This window comes from Chelonia mydas, chromosome 5, assembly GCF_015237465.2.
Source record: "Chelonia mydas isolate rCheMyd1 chromosome 5, rCheMyd1.pri.v2, whole genome shotgun sequence".
In the NCBI taxonomy this organism is placed as follows: domain Eukaryota; kingdom Metazoa; phylum Chordata; order Testudines; family Cheloniidae; genus Chelonia; species Chelonia mydas.
The window spans coordinates 31545001-31563287 of NC_051245.2; positions in this window are offsets into that span (position 1 = coordinate 31545001).

Here is an 18287-nt window from a genome sequence, read left to right on the forward strand (position 1 = left end):
CAGGTACCTATTGAGTTACAGGATTTCTACAAATCTAATCCACGTGTAATGTGAGACTTATTACAGAGTCAGCCTCTGCCAGGGCTGTGAAAGTCTGGGGATATGAACAGCCCCAGAAACAATGATCTCAGTTAACTCATTACAACCCAGCTCTAGCTGACCAAAACTAATACTCTTAACCTTGTAATGCATTTTATAAACAGCGATTACAAGCTGTATTGTAACAAGCATTTAATACGAAATGTGAGTAATTATTGATAGGGCACTAGATAATACTATTCCCACAGCAACATGGATATTCCAGTGGGGTCTGCTTAATATACCTTATGAGAGCTATGAAAAGTAGCAGCTAAACAGACCGATTTAATAAAATACTTAATACAACCAATACGTTATTCTTAAATTACTGAAAACTACATAAATCACTAAATGTGTATTTCTAAGAAGGAATTTTTTACAAATAAAAACTTAATGCAACCTGTATAAGAGAGATTTTCATTCATTTTAAAACGATAAGTCCCTATTTCCCTGTTAAAAAACAACAGGAAAGAAATGTTATCAATGCCACTAAATGATCATTAGAAATAAAATATTCTGTTCAGGTTTTGGATACAAAGACAACATGCTGCAATTTCACTTCAATTATTAAAAAAACAGATACCTGGCAAATACTCTGTTGATCTCTAAAGTCATTATTACATTAGATAAGGGCCTTGATGGCCCTTGGGCAATAACCACTGCCCCAGCTATCAGGAGTATCTTCCTTGCCACCACTCTCCCCTTTCCCAGATAAGATCCCTCCCATCACATCTTACAATTGCCTGACCTACCCAGAACTGAACAAGGCCTTGCTCAATCTATCAGCAATTTCTGGTTCTGTTGACCATAGAGAGGAGGACTGGTGTTACTGTGGCTAATAAACCATCAGAAATGTTTCTAGAATTGCTCTCCAGTGGTTCAGGTCACACCTGGAAGACAGGAACCCAAAAGGGCTTGATGTATCAATTGGAGTCAGCATTCAGGCTCTTGTCTTGCACCAGGTTGCACGTTTTGTTCCTTTCCTCAGGATATTTAATCATCACATGAGGCCCTTAGGACAGGTATTAATAGCCATGGCATACAATATTATCAGTATGCTGCCCCTGATACTCATCTGAACATTTAGGGTCCCAGACTCCAGCCCAAACCTAAACATCTACACCACAATTAAAGAGCCCTGTAGACCTGAGCCTTGCAGGCCTGAGTCAGCTGAGGGGGGCGAACCACAGGGGTTTAATTGCAGTGTAGACATACTCTTACTGACACATATTCTGCTCTAGCTACCTGAGGGGAATTGTACACTGGATAATAGAAGAGTTGTCTTATGTTGACGCCAACCAAGTCAGAAGTTGACAGTTGATTGGTGTCACCCTCAGGATAAATTCTCTGCCCAGTTAGTTCCACGTTTGTTTCGTTTTGTTTTTTGTTGACGGCCACAGCCAGACCTTTAAATTTAGGGTTCCTATCTTACCACTTTCTAACCATGCAAACTAAACTGCTACAGGTGGTTAAGGATGCATTTCTTCCATAACTGTAACCTGAAAATAATTTGTCCCTGGAAGTGATCTCATCATAGCCTTTCACACCCTTGTCACCTGACTAATATAAGTCCCTCAACTACAAGTTACCAGGCACCAGCAAAATGATTTCAATGACTTCAGTGACTGCAGAATGTAGCGAGGTTTGCTCAGCTGAGGTGAACATGTGTGAATATTAAACCTTCCCTGAATTCTCTGCACTGTAAAATGGTGATTACCAGTTTATTATTACTTACGGAGCACCAACAGTGTGACTGGTGTGACAAAACAGAAGAAAAGACATGGTCCCTGCTTCAAGGAGCATAAGACCCAAGTTAGATTAGTCAAACCACTTCTTGGTGGTGCTGTAACCCACATTAGAGAAGTGTGGGACTTTCTTCCCTTTTAGTGGCGGGTCTATATAAGAGGTTTGTGAGTCTGGTACTGTTTGCAGTTAGGGACCATACAGCCAGATTTTTTGAAGGTATTTACATGTTTAAAGGTGCAGATGAGGGCCTAGTGATATTGTCAGAAATGCCTCAGGAGTTAGGAATCTAGGCGCTTCTGAAAATCCCAGGAGGTAGCTATCTGCATCTTTAGGCACCTAAATACCTTTAAAAATCTGGCCTTAACACCCTGATCCACAAAGATACTTAGGTGCCTAAGTCTTGGCTTTAGGCTCCACTGATCCACAAAACTCCTGCTGAGTCCTGTAGGTGACTGAACTCACTCAGTGCCTAAGTTTTCAGGGTAAAAATTCCCTAGGCGCCTATGTTCCCGCCTCTGGGCATGCCCTGCTGCCTCCTTCTAGGCATCCAGACACCTATTTCCGGCCTGAGTCCCAGAGCGACCAACACACCAGGGAAGATAGGTGAGTGAATGCCTATCTCTTGGGTGAGACTTGATCCAGTAGGTACGTTCACAGGTTGCCTGCTGCATTCAGTCCCACTCAAAATCCAGCCAAAGGAGAAGGAGGTGATGATACTACCCACCTCTTAACTTTTAGCCAAGTGGTTAGAGCATTCATCTGGGATATAGGAGACCAGGTTCAATTCCTCCTTCTGCATGAAGGGGGAGAAAGGATTTGAACAAGGGTCTCCAACCTCTCAGGAAAGAAACTACTGAGTTATGGGATAATCTGATGTGGGACTCCTTCAGTCTCACCTGAGGAAGCTGTTACACTGTAGATAAATAATGAACATGTGTTTGGAGCAGGGGGACTCCACTCTGGGTCTCCCACCTGCCAGATGTATGCCCTATCTACCAAGCTACAGAGTCATTCTACTTAAGGCCGGATTTTTAAAGGTTCCCAATGACTATTTAAGTATTTATCCACAGTAGAACAGTCATTGGGCACCTAGATACAGTACCTTTAAAAATCTGGATCTAAGTCCATTAATTCCCAGTTTTAATTCCCACTGCCATTGGTAGCCACTAGAATGTGGAATGGGTTAGCACTAAAGGTTTTTTTTACTTTCATTAACACTTAGTGAAATGGTAATACTGTAGGTAATGTAAATACATATTAAGAAATATATCTAACAGATATGGAACTGGAGCTGAACATGCTTTGTCTAAATGAGCAGAACCCAAATCCTCACTACAAAACCTCCTGAACTTTGTAGGTAACAAGTCACAATCAGAATCTAAGCTTACCCCAAGATCATTTTCTTTGAGCTAAGCCCACATCCAAGATGCAAACCCATCTTCAATAAGAATAAGTAAACAAAAATGTTTTAGTGCCACTTCCTTGTGTAGAAACAATATTTTCTTCTCCATTCCCCAAAAGAGTAATAGAGGAGCAAAACTATGCTACATGCTGATTCTTAGAGGCTAATAAATACTTCTGAGTTGCCCACTATACACTTTTTTTTAAAATCATAATCTTTCTCAACAGAAACTTTTAAGTCTGTTTTTTGAACAGCCTGGCACAAGTTGATTTGTTACATCTAGGCTGTAAGATATCTGAGTTCTACACTGTCTCACTCCTTCCTACAGTCTCTCAGTCTCTCTTTGCCCTCTTTACTCCTCCCTTTGATTGGTCTTATCCCTGCTTAACCTCTGTGGTAGGTAAGAAGACACTGTTAATCAATGCTTACATTTTGTAGGCCTCTTAAAAATAGCATTCACAACCTGCCAAAGCAAGAATGTAGAAGGTAATCTATAGTAATCTTCTCAACACTAGGAACACTTTTGATTAGGATGATAGCATATTTGAAAGGGTAGCCATTTCTAAGGGAAATATCTTCTCTGTGAAATACAAGCATATTAAACCATGGAGTGTAGAATTTTCTCTATATTTTAGAACAGTGAAATATACAATCTTAAAGAACCTCACTTAATTAACTCCACTAAATGCTACAAAGCACTATGTAAACTATTGGATTCTGCTAGATTTATTGCAGTTTTTTTTGTTTTTTGTTATAACACAGCTGGAATGCATGAAATACAGTGGCCATTTCTTTTGTAGTTAAATGGATAAAGATTTTTCTGCATACATTACTCTTTAACACATGCACATCAGCTTATTAACTCAAGCTTGGTCATTCCCTGTAATGGAGGCTAAAAGTGCTAGCTTTTCCAAATGTCACTTTCATTTTATGTAATGCACATTCTTTTCCTCTAAGTAATGTGTGACAGCCAATCATAAAATTTACTATCTTTCTTTTGATGTACACTCACTTTTTCCATGGGTACAACATTTTCTTCTTGATTGGTGTGAAAGATAACTGAAGAGTGTCAGGCTGTTAAATTTAGATTCTGAAGTTTTGTTTTATTTGTTAAAACATGAATACATGTAGAGTTCAGTCCAGGAAACATGTGTGTAAGTAGTTACTCACATAAGTAACTTCACTGAACCCATTATTCACGTGTTTGCAGACAGCATCCATGTTAACATCTTTCAATGAGTACTCCCCCTACTCCAGATTAGCAAACTAAAGCTATTTAAATAAGATGCTTTTTTTAGTATACCCCCCAAATTACTGACAATTTTCTTACATTAATCATGAGATTCCCCATGAACTACTGGTGTTGTTTTTTTCATACTGAGACTTAGGAATTCACATTTCATATTCAGTTACAAAGCTTTCTAATAATAAGATTTCTGGTTTGGGAGCAGTCTTTCTTTTCACATGTTTTTCAGAGTTTTTCCCAAAGTCGAAAATGATGATAAAGATGATTAACATCTTGCATGTTAATTTCCTACCCACACACATTCCCTTTCCTGAAAGTCTCTGGAACTTTTCAAGTTACTCAACTAAACACTTTTTTTCCCTCAGACATTTGTGGAGTACTTTGGAGGAACTTGGCTCAGTGACACTTAAAAGTCTTGTGTATGTGTTTGTGTGTGTGAGAGAGGGATACAGAGAATGTGTTTTTTGGGAGAGTTGTCTGATTAACAACCTTGTTCAGTGAAGTCTTATCAAAGGCAGCGGAAGGGCAACCGCCCCCACACTGGCCAGCTAAAGTGAAGGTACTACTGTGAAAGGTGAAAGCCAGGTTAGTTTATGCTCCATACCTATTCAGTCTTTGGCCTCTTTTGTTGGGGCTGCCAAAAGAAGTATCTATCAGAGCTATGCAAACTATTCACATGAATCACCAAACCCACTCATACTTAGCCTTGGGTTTGGGTACCTCATAATTTTCACACCAAACTTCTAAAATATGACCAGTAGGCTAGCGAACTTTGCATAGGTGGGAAGCTGGCAAATTCCTCCCCACCAGCCAGTCTTCTCAATCTCTCACCAACATCCTTGAAGTCAAAGCTAAAGGCTTCTCCTGAGTCCAACTAAGGGCATTGTTTCGAACCAAATTAACATAAATCAGAGGCTTGTAAAGTCACCTGTGTAACCTGATCCCTTTTGCTGTGCTCCAGGAGAAGGAACCTGGCAGATACTTGGCCAGCTCCCACCAGAGTAAGCATGCTTAGTAGATGGGTGTGTTATGCTGGTGACGCCAGCAGAGGCCAAATGAGCAGTGTGTTGACTGGTGGAGATCTGTCAAATTGATTGTGAAGTGAAGGCATCTGTTGGCTTTAAGAAAGCAGTCTTTTAGTGTCCTTAGTTGCTAGTCTGTTATAGTTGTCATTTAGTACTACTACTCCCTACTCTACAGCTCTTAGTAATTTGAGTGGTCTGGGAGTTTCCCTTCCAGTAATGGTCCCAAAGACTGAGGACCAGCAGGGATATTGGGGACAGTATATTTCTGTTTTGTATATTTCTATGATGTTCCATTAGGTAATTATTGAAATACAGGAGAAGTTTGATTCTCTTTCATATTATGTTACATGATGTTATTAATAAAGAGGTTATCTATCATTAGCCGCAGAGTATTAAGTAGCAGCAGAATATAGCTACTCCAGTTATTATTTGATCCTACTGGGGTTGTGGGTAGCAACTTGCTCCCCTACTACATATGCACAGTCCAACAATCAAGTCAGCATTTGTCAAACACTGGATTAAGGAAATTCAGGGCCCTAGGTACAGAGATATGGGGCCTGCCACTGGAACCTCCCTTATCCTGGAGGGACAGAGGTGGAGGCAAGGCCCCAGCTCATTTCTTTGGAGGAGTGATAAAGACCTTCTCTCCCCTCAGGATCATCAGGCATGACAGCAGGACCCCTTCCTCCTGGGAGTGGCAAAACTCCCTCCCCATAGAATCAACAAGAATGGCTATCAGCAGAGATGCTGGCAGAAAGTAGGGGGTCTGCCAGTACTTACCACAGCCGCAGGCGTGTGTCTGCATGGGTGGGTGGGACACACCCAGCTCAGCACACTGCATCTCCTCTTCCTGCCATACATCAGATAAGAGAGCACTTCGTCGCTCTCAGAGTAATGTTCAGGCTGTATGCAGACTCAAGCAGATGTTGCTGTATTGCAAACCTGGACCATGTTTTCAAGTTTTTCTTGGCTCCCATCATTGCTAGACTTAAACAACAAAGAAAAATCACAAAGCTGAGATTCCAACATAATCATATGACTCCAGGAGCTAAGGACCAAAGCACAAGATAAAATACCTATGGTTTGAACTAATACCACCTTTGGCCTCTCCAGCCAGATCATTTTACACAGACTGTGAGTTAGCTATGCTCTACTTTCATGGGATGAAGTACCCCAACTCCTGGCAGCCTGTACTGGTACATTTCACTAGGGTTTTTTTAGGCATAAATTAATGGCCAATCTCCCAAATGGGCCAATCTCAGACTGGGAAACAGCTCATGTCCCTTGATAGTACCTTAAGCTTAGGCTTTTTCATTTAATCTTTGTCTGAGGCCCACCAACTAGTCAGTTTTACCATATAAAAGTTGCAAATGTTCACTAAAAGTAGTTTAACCACATAACAAGAGCCAAATGTATACAACAGTCTCACAGTCCCAAAACAGAAAATTGGAATTACAGTAAAACCTCAGAGTTTTCAAACTGACACCGGTCCACCACAAACAGCCTTTGGAACCTGAAGTACGCGATCAGGCAGCAGTAGCAGAGACAAATAAACAAACAAACAAACAAAAACAAATACAGTACTGCACTGTGTTAAATGTAAACTACTAAAAAATAAAGGGAAAATTTAACAAAAGAGATTTCACAAGGTAAGGAAACTGTTTCTGTGCTTGTTTCATTTAAATTAAGATGGTTAAAAGCAGTATTTTTCTTCTGTATACTAAACTTTCAAAACTGTATTAAATCAATGTTCAGCCTTAAACTGTTGAAAGAACCATAACATTTTGTTCAGAGTTACAAAAAACCTCCATTCCTGAGATGTTCGTAACTCTGAGGTTCTACTGTAACTAGTTAGAGCCAACCGCAGATAAATAACATAATTATAAACCACAATATAACATTTACAGCACCTGTCCAACAGAGCTAATGGATGTGAGGACTTCCCAGCATGAGGGGTGCAAAGAGTAGATTAGGCCTGGCTTTCTTCTGCCCCATATTTAAAGGGCCAGCTTCACTACTGGCCAGCCAACTAAAGAGCTTCTTCTGGCACAGCTGTGGGGACCAATCAGGAAGCTGCCCTAAAAGAGCAAGCAGTAACTTGCAGTCCTCCCACAGCGTTTCCGGCAAGTATAACCTAGTTACTCTCTATGGAGTGGAGGGCGCAGCTGAAAGAGATTAGTCTGAAGTAATAGCAGGATATGCGTTGTGAAAGGGAACCCTCCTGTTTATACAATGTTACTTTTGATATTTCCAGTTATCTTTTAAGGATTGTAAAGATTGCAGAAAATCTATTAGCCCCATAATGGGCATAGATTATTTATTTATACGGTTTAAGGATTTCTAGAGTGATTCATAATGAAAGAACAACTATAAAAGACCACTAAATATGTATCCATTTGTATTGGAAATAATTATAACTGTTAGGTAATGCTGGAAATAATGATAAATCACTGCTCCAGATCCAGCAGTGCAACCTGGTTTAGTAATTAACTCAATCATTAATTTTGGCCAATAGAGATTATGGTTAAAAATGGTATCTGAAAATGAAATACAACACCACTAGTTGCATTCTGTTACTGTGTGTTTGTATATTAGACCCCTTATTTTTAATTTGCTGGTGCACTACAGATAAACTTCAGAAATTTTTCCACCCTGCTTCACCAGTTCATCCCAGTGCAATCTAGAGGGACCAGTCTCTCCAGGTGTGAGATAATAAATTTTCAGTCATTTTTGATCCCATGTGCGTTTTCAGGCTATAACTTCTTTTGTGTGTGGTTTGGTTTTGGTTTTGGTTTTTTTGAGGGCAGGGGAAACCTTTTTGTAAGACAAAACTACATTCTTTAATGAAAACCCAACCTAAGCTGGTTATTTTATTCAGAAGCATGCTAACAGATTTATTCTCTCATATGCTTAGTAATTTTATTAATGTTTTACCAAGTTTTTAAATATTGATACTTCAGCAGAAAAGTAACAATTCTATAAAAATACTCCGATTAACTCACTGGGTCCCAACCTGAATATTGGTATTTCTTACCCATGGAAGACTCATAACATTTTTCCCTATGAAGTTTCTCCTAGATACAAATTACGCAGTTTAAATAATGAATGAGGTCATTATTTAAAGTGTATAATTCACTGTTTTATTTCATAATAATACATTGAAAAAATTAATGTGCAATTTCCCAAAAGTTTTAGGACTAAAATTTGCCCTGAGTTTGCACCCTCGTGCACACAAGCAAAAAGAGGGCAGACACAAAAGAAAGAGTTAAAAAAGAGAATTAGCAGACAAAAGTTATTTGATTACATTGTGTATTTTCTTGCTATGGAAGGTTAAAAAGGGGATCCATTAAAGCAAATATTTATTTTAAGAATTGTTCTGCAGATGGATCAACAGCAAGGTGTTCCAGTTTATGTTTGTGAGGAAACCAGAATTTGGGGGAAGATTTTCCCAGAAGAGTAACACATGCACGTGCGCACACGCACACACACACGCACACACACACACTCTTTAATAATTGCCCTTGCTGTCCCTCTGTAGTCCCAGTCCCTGAGGTATTCTGTAGAGTGGCTGGGCTGCATAGTTTTCAACACTGAACTCCAAATGAGGTACATACCAGAGACCACTGTGACAGACAGAGAGAATATTCACTAACCGTTGCAATTAAAATAAGTTATTGTTGTCTTGCATACTGGTCAGCTTCCTCCTCTAAAGTGCAGATATGTAATCTTGGAAATTTTCCTAATTCATCTTTGTAAAACTAAGATGCTCAAGACATACTGGTTGCATTAAACAACATTATTTTGCCTGCAACTGTATTGTCAGCATTACAGTTTCTCTGCAAGACCTAAAAGTTATTTATCAGTCGCTATTATTTGACAGGGCAAGTTATTTATTTACAGGTTTTCGAATTTGCATGCAAGTTGATTTGCTGTTGATAATTAGATTGTTGTAACTGCCAAACAACCATGTAAGATCTGATATGAGTATAGCCAAACATATGCTATAATTTCATGGAGAGAAAAATATGCCAATTGATTTCATTTTATTTGACATTCCTTAATTTGCTTATATTCATAATTATCTCAATCCTCTTTTTTACCTTTTTACGATAGAAGATTATAGTGTACTATCTATGCTTACTTGATTTTTATGATTGTTGAGTTTTTTAGTAAATAAAATCCCAATACCAAACCAATAATTATTGAAAATAGTATGTAAGTCCATACCTGGTATAAATCAGCATAGTTACAGATCTGGCCCCATAATCTTAAAAATATTGTTACATTCTAATTGCTGCAATCCTTTTATGAAATGTATGGGTTGTCCTCTGTTGATTCTTTCTTGTATGTACCTAAATACAAAAAAAAACCCAAAAGTTTTTCTCTGAATAATGATGGCTGTTAAGAAAATTAGGTAAATATCAAAAATGTCTGGACGTTGGTTACATCTTTCTGTCACTTGCCAGTACAATAGATAGATTATATCTGCAGCTGAGGATGCAGAGTTTCATTTAAATATATATATACACACATTACAGGCAGACAGAGGCTGTTTCATTCTGCAATGATTGAAAAAAGGACAAAACCAGTCACATGTTTGAGGCATTCATAACTGTGTATGCACTAACATATAATTGTTGCAGTGACTGTTTCACTTTTCTCTTCTGCATATTCTGATGGTCCCAGAGCTGTTGGATGTCATGAATCTGTGAACTAGGTAGAAGGAAGAGGAAAAGAAAGTGACTGCCTTAGTTTCTAGGATTTATCCAAAGAAGATTCTTCTTGTAATCTATGGCTGCAAGGGATAAAGGTATTTCTTCAGGTGAGATGTTAAAGAAAGGATCTTGTCGATCTATGCTCATTGTGCAGAGGGGAACTGAAGATTCCATAACCTATTTTAAGGCAATGGTGGAAGGGAGCAAGAACAGTGGGAGAAGGTGAATCCCAAAATACTGGCCAATATTACTTTTTATAATAAAAGCAAGTTCTGCTGTACAAGAAAGTGTGAGAGCGAAAGCTGAGAGCATATTGATTACATAATCACTGTATTATTGGTGTATCTGTGTTTGTCACATTATTTTGTAAAAGTGCATAGGAATATTTTAAGTATTGAAGATATTATTTAAAACAATATCTATTGTGTCCTAGTTTTTCCTTTTAGATATGGATCTACTAACACTGTAACCTACTGGAGTATGTGTGTTACAGGTCCCCCTCTGTGCCCAATCCACAGAGGATATGTGTCTCTTTCAGTCTCATCTAAACAGCAGTAGGCTGTTTACATCTCATCTGTAACATCTGTAACATCTTAGAATTTTTACTTTGGAGGTCCCTAACTGAATCCTGGTGTGTTGGACAAGATGGCAGCCATTGAAATATCATCACATTTTGCTCCCTTTCAAACATAATTGATTCTGGAAGCAATACAGTCTGGAGATACAGGCAGTTGCGCAAGGCATCAAGGGTCATCAAATTCCATAGCACTATGCAACTTCTGGCCACAGTGTAGAGCAACTGAAGATAGTGTCATTTCGAATAAGCAAATCAGCAAAGCATGCACCTCTAATAATGGTTTACCTCCAGGATCTGTGCTGGCTCCTTCAACATCAACCTTAGTGACTTATCTGACAATTTTATGTATGTTCATTTATGCTGGTAACATCGCTCTTGCAGTACCAGGCAAAGACCTCACCGCAATCCGTGACACCTTCTCCACTGACCTCAAGATAATGGCAGAATACTTTCAGTATTTGAAGGTCCATCACAATGCCTCCTGAACCTTAGTAATAGACTTTTACCTAAACAACAAAGCCTCCAAGGAACCACTCAATGTCACCTTTTGCAGTCAACTGGTCCGAAATGAGCCCTATCTGAAGTACTTGTGTGTAACCTTGGATTATCCCAAACAAACACTGGATTGCTGACCCGATTGTTTCCCCAGAAACAGTGATCTGCATTGAACCACTTTAGAACATTGCATGGCAGATGCTGTCATGGCTTACACCTTTGGAAGATGAAAGGAATGTACAGTGTGACTGTGGACACCATATTGTAAATCAGTATCCACTATGATCGTTTGTGTCATCTCAAATCAGTCATGAAGAGATCAAATCCAGATTAGTGAGCCCGTGGGTAATCTGAACATTGCTATTCACGTCTCTTGCCGTTCAAAAGAAGATTATTTTGGAATCTCAGGACAATTTGTATTTTGGGTTTTCTACCATCAGGATTGCAAAATCTTTTTTATTTTTTTATTTTTGTTTTAAGTTTAATTTAATTTTTTTCCTTTGTGAGCTGCAGATACACAGCACCAGCTTTCAGCATTATATGGTAATATCAATGCATTAAACATAGGGATTATATATGTTTAACTGTTTTTTTTAATACTTGGATGAGTTTGTATATTCCCGTAGATGGAAGTGACAACATCTGTTCCTCCTATGTTAGTATCTCTAATATAGGAGAGATGCTTGTGTGAATGAGAAGTAAACAATGACTTGGAAAGGAAGATATATTGTATAGCATAGCATTTATGGGTTTTTTGTTGTTTTATAGCCCCTCAAAAGGTTAGTTTTTCCTCACCTTGCAAGAATGACCAACATGCTTCCTAAAGAATATAACCTCTCCAGATCTCACCTATCACCCGCAACCAATCTGTTGGCAAATGTTGGAGAAAGGATATTGGGCTAGATGGACCACTGGTCTGACCAACTCACTGTGGCAGTTCTTAGATTCTAAGTGTTATAGAGGAGATCTCAATTAATGGATGTATAAAACAAGGTACCTGTGTCTGTGATCATTGTTCGAAAATAGTATTAAATTATCCTGTATTTGCTAAACCAGTTGCCTGGCTAGTTGGTGACCACTTCTACTCACTTTTTGGAACTGCATGATGGACAAGACCTCATCACAACTGATCTTGATCCCCCTTTCTAGTTGTGCTTGAACTCAGCTTAGTGTTTGTTTCAGTTGAGACTGTTATAAAAATGAATATGCTCAGAATAGTCTGTTCCTTCCTGCATAGTTTCCTTACATTTCTGTGTAGTGACTGATCCAGCTATTCATGCCAGGAGCTGAGCTCAAGTTCTGCTCTATAATTATTTAATTCATTAAGCATTTAATTTAATTCACAGCTAATTCAGGGGAACCTGCATTGCTCCAGAAAGAGCATCAGAAATGTTCCATCTCAGGGAGGCAGGAGCTTCACAGAGACTTACAGAGGCTGCAAATATGCACTCTTTTATGGGATGCAATTTACTTTTGCTCAAACTGAGCTGCTAGTTTCCAGTGCCCAGAGGGGACAGAGCCCTGGTTTTGCATCCTTTATGTCCCTTTGGGGTACAGTGTGTCCTCCAGGAGAGCAGGAAGGGGTCAGTCCCAGCACTTCTCTCAGTGATAAGACTATAATTATGTAAGGCCTGCAAGTAGGCCATATAAAGTGAGGGAGGGAGCTCTTTGTGTCAATTACCCCTTCCCCTCCAACTGCAGCCCTTGTAAGGGCCAGGCAGAAGCTTCACTTTAATTACTGTATAAAATGTTTAAGTGAAAAATTAGCAATTGGGGGTGGATTTTTCCAAAAGCCTCAGTATTGGCTTAACTCAGCTCCTCTTCAAGTCAGTGGGAAAAATTCCACAGACTTCAGTTAAAATAAAGTTAGGCCAATGCTAAGTGCTTTTAAAAAATCCTATCCTTTAAATTAAGCTTGCAAGACTGAGGTCTTGTGTACACAGAAAAGTTACTGGTGCTGTGGATTTAAGCCTATATAGTTATACCAGTATAATTTCCCATCTGGACACACTTATTCCTATATAAGAGGGACTTTTTTCCAGATTAGTTTGTCACTTTGGAAGGGATTTAAGATAAACTGAAAAAAAGTCACTTTTATTCTGGAATAAAAGCAACCACATGGGGATTTACCAGTAAAACTATATTTGTTTAACTATATCAATATAATTATACTGGTATAACTGGCTTCTCTTTAAAATGTTCCTGGTTTACCATTTAAACTTTTAAGCTATTCAGGATTATTTTCTTCAAAGGTAACCTTATGCCCAATTTTAAAAGTTATAGCTTTATCTCAGAATTATTATTTTTTAAAATATACCATAGTTTTCTTAAGAATCATGTAAGATCATCTAATAATCGCAATTAGATGCTCCATGGTTCACATTATGGAGCAACAGTGACTCACCCTGGAATTTAACAGTACTTGGTCCTTGTCCTCATGCCTAATAAGCAAGGCATATGATTATTAGACCAAACTACACATCCTGGAGGTGTGTGTGTTGTTACTTACAAGCAAGTCCAGCACCAATAGTAATCCATTTTCTGCATGGATTATTTTGTCACTGTTATAGATTAAACAATTCAGGGCCAAGAGATTTGAGCATAAACCATACCTTCAACTGATATTCTGTTCTCAAAACCTGTAATTTTCATACGTCTTACTCGATTACTGATATCACTGGGCCACTGATTTACAAATCTTCAGGGACTTAGCCTGGCTTTGCTCCACTTGAGTTGGATCATATACTCATTTTCCTTAAATATTGCCCTTTTCATATAGAATTTTCAAGAAGAAACATGGGACCAGGGCTCTCAGCTGCAGATATAATTTTATTGATAGAAACCACCTTGAATAAAACTGTTAGCCTAGTTATCATGTTGGCAATTCTCTTTGTCAAATCCTTTATGGGCTTGATTTGTTTTATACTTGCATTTCTTGGTCACTTTCACATAGTATCACTTGCCTCAGCAATATACAAGTATGCTGCTTCATGAAGTCTTGGCATTGATCTTTGATAAGCAAGATTTTCATTCTCAGGACTGTTAATATGTGTATGGTTTGAATATGTGAGTGGTTTGAATTACAATCCAGGAGCCCCACCCCCATTCCTCTCCCAGTTCACCCACTTCCCGTTCCATACACTCTCTGAGCCCCATTCTCACAGTACAGTAGAACTGGGCTTTACTACATATATGCACTGTTCCTCCCATGAAAGGCACCAACCCACAAATTATGAAATGGTACCTGTCGCTCCGGCTGGGGCAGCACACCTTGTGTCCCATCAAGGCACAGCTCACCCTACTGCAAGTCTTCTGGGTCTGTTTCTGTCTCTCAGAAGTCAGGGTAGTGCTGCTTTGGACCTCAAAGGTAATCAGGAACAAAAACACACTGAAAGGCATAGTTGTCTCCAAAACCTTCAGTGGGTCCCCACCCTTCTGGCGAGGGCTTGTTTCCAAAACAGCCTGTGCTTCCACTGATCCCCTTCCCAGATTCTGATTGTTGCTTCCAGAGGGGCTTATCCAGCTGGCAAGTGAGCTCCATCCCAGGGCTGCAATCAGACATCTCTCCCCGACAAGAAAATCACAGCTCTTTCCTCCTTCCTGATCAACCCTGAACTGGGCTAGGCCCTCTCCTTTTATCTATTGTCTTCAGGTGCAATGGACCAGTGCCAACTAGATCCACAAGCTTTGCCCATGGAGATCCTGTCTTCTTACTTAACACCCTTATTGCCAGTTTGGGGCCTCCCTGCCCCATCTCAGTATAGTCCAGACATCTGCCCCCAGTCTAATATAGCAGAACCACACTTTTGTGCATCAGGCAGGGTCTTTCCATTGACATAAAAAATGGGACAAGATTTCCTTTAAAAATTAAAAAACTCCCTACTACAGGAGATGGTAAATCTGGAGCTACCTTGATTATAAAAGAGGGAGATGCTGTCAAGGCCCCTTCAGTTAGAAACGTGCTTGCCACACTGGTCCAAAGCAGTTTCAATCTGGTGACCTAAAGGGCGTGCTGCAAAGCCCATCTCTTTGGTGGAGGAACAATGTCAATCATTGTCTTCTGTGAAGCAACTTTGGGCACTACAAAATAATAAATAATCAAAAAGTAGACAGAGCTACTGAGGAGAGGGAGCTTGCTCTTTTAATTGAGGTTTTGTTGATAGGTTAAAAAAACCAAACAAACCTGAGAAAACCTATGAATCGGGGGGTGGCCTAAATATTATTAGCTTCATAATTAGCTTTCTTTTCAGGATCACAGAATTTTAAAAGTAGTCATGGGGAAGATGGATTGACAAGAAAAAGGGTTGGTGAGATGGTCAAAGGTACATGATAAAAAAATCACATATACATGTCAAATAAATACATAGCACCACAATTTATCACATGACTATCATTTCCACATACGCGATATCCAGTCATCTTGTCCCTGGATCTGGCAATATTGCTTGTACATCCTAAAAAGATAAGATGACTCAATGGAGACAATATAAGCCTATAGTCACATCCTTATGCTAATCTTCTCCAAGGGCCCATTCTGCATCTGAACTACCAGTTCTGTTGGCTGTGAGAGAGTAGTAGGAAAATAGCACAATACCTATGTACTCTTGTGTTCACAGTTCACTAAGGCTGGACAGCCTATTAGTTAAAAATATCTGATGCAATAGTTCAGTTTAACAAGACACATTAGTGAAAAATCTTTAAGAACAGTTAACACTCCACTGTGTTGATTTGGATTGAACCTCTTATTGGGAGGAGATGTTTTAAAGAAACTTTAAGAAGCGTTGCTTAGGAAAACAAGTGCTAGTTTTAGCTTTTTTTGTTCATTTTGTGCTGCCTATTCAAATATTGACATAGAATAGTATGTTTAGGCACTGTCTAATGTCCTACTAGAGATTTTGCTGTTGCACAACCATCATAATTTAGCTCTTGATTAGAGCTCAACGGGTTTTCCTGTCCCTGGGAAATTTTCATTATTTTGAAAAAATTTACTGACCCTAATCAGGACAAAGTGTTGAAATCTCAACAATCCAAAAAGCCCTGTTTGTTCGGATCAGTCAAAAAGTTTAGTTTCAATTTTGACCTTTTAAAATATATTTTTACTATAATTAGCTTACATTTCTAAATGAACAGTCATAACAAAAAGATTGTCCTGAAAATATCTAAATGTGATGTTTCAACGATTTCGCAACTTTTTTTCAAAGACATTTTTGAACAGAGAAATTTGTTGAAACTGGCCTTTCCTCTGAACATCTTCAGTTTACATGAATCACTATTTTCTGCCAAAAAAATTTCATCAAAAAATTCCTGACCAGCTCTAGTCCTGAATTGAAGCCTATTGAAGTAATTGAATAGCTTCCAATTGACTTCAGTGGAATTTGGATTAAGCCTTTAGAATCCTGGGTCCAATAGCATAATTCATTTTTTTGCCTTTTGCAGTTGCAAAGTAGCTACTGCCCTGGATGGATGAATTCCGAAAGACGCAGATGAGCATCTGAAAGAAGCATATCAAAAATGATTTGGTCAGGAAATGTTGCAGGATTTCCAGTACTTCAAATGCCAGAAATATCATGACATATCATCCAATATTTTAAAACTTCCTCTTCTAGCTGAAACCAGGAAGTAGAGTTTTGTAGGTTTTCTTTAAAAAAATACTATATTATATTTATATTTATATTTCTAGTCTAAGTCTGTTTTTAAGATATCCTTTTGAATGTTGCTTAAGAAAATGCACTGAAAAAAATATATTTTAAAAGCTTGACCGGGCTTTTTCAAACCTCAAAGCTTCAGGCTGGAATTTTCAAAGGCACCCAAGGGAGATAAATGCTGAGTCCTGTTGAATTTCAGTGGAATTTGGGCATTTAACCCTCTTGTGCTCTTTGGGAACTCCCACCCACAGGCTTCAGGCACACATTTATGTAAGACTTTATTTTATCTAAAACAGGCCACCTTGGCATTGATAACTTCAGGCTGGTATGCAGAAGGGAGACCCTCTTTAATTTCAGTTGTAGGACTCTTCTAGAAAAGTAAAAGACAAGACTGTATGAGGGCTTGTCTAGGCTTGTCAGAGTTTTAGGAGTTTACATTATCTTAGACTTCTGGGGATTCTTCAAGAAGCCATATTAACATTGTAACAGAAGATGGGAAATGAGGACCCTTAATTATAGGTACCAATTTCAAAGGTAATAGTTGACATGGCCTAACAGTGGCTCTCATTTACCTTTGGTTTAACCATGTTTTTAAAGTGGAATCACTTTAGATTTATTGAGTTAATCCCTTTTGTTGTGTGTGTGTGTGTGCATGCGTGTTAGTGTGTATTGTGGAGAGAGAGAGAGAGAGATGGTCATTTACAAAGACTGAAAGGGGACTTTCTAGTCCAAAACATCCTAAGATTTGCCTAATATTACTTTGTGCCCATTTAAACCCTTTAAATTGTCATCTTAAGGTTTGGTGTTTTTAAAACATCGGTCCTTTGTTTCTCAACCTTTTCTTTGGTATGGCTTTCATGAATGGATTATGATGGTCAGGTTGTAATACCATGAATGGAAGATTTAGGACCTGTAATCTTAAAAACACGGCTTGGCGCCAGTAGACAAACAATGTACTGCCCGATCTGTTATCTCAGCCTACTAGGCTTTCACTTCTTACCTGCTTTCAAAGAATATCAATTCACCCATGTAGTCTAGTAAGTGGGAGGCATAATCTTCTCAAACAGGTAGTTTGCATTTCCTGGGTTTTTTTTTTTATATACTTCCCTATAACATACTTTTCTATTTGGTAGCACAGCCCAACTCAGTTGAATTTGCAAAGCTTTAAGCTTGTTTGAAAAAGGATCTCGTGCTAGCAAGATTTTTAAATTAAACACAAAAAGTCTGAGCTGATTTTTAAGGGGATTTTTAGTCAATATGGATGCTGTAGTTAATAATGCCGTAATATGACAGCATAAAACAAAACTATGTCTTTGGAAACGAAAATTATTTTAGATTGTTAATTTAAGAGTGCTCTT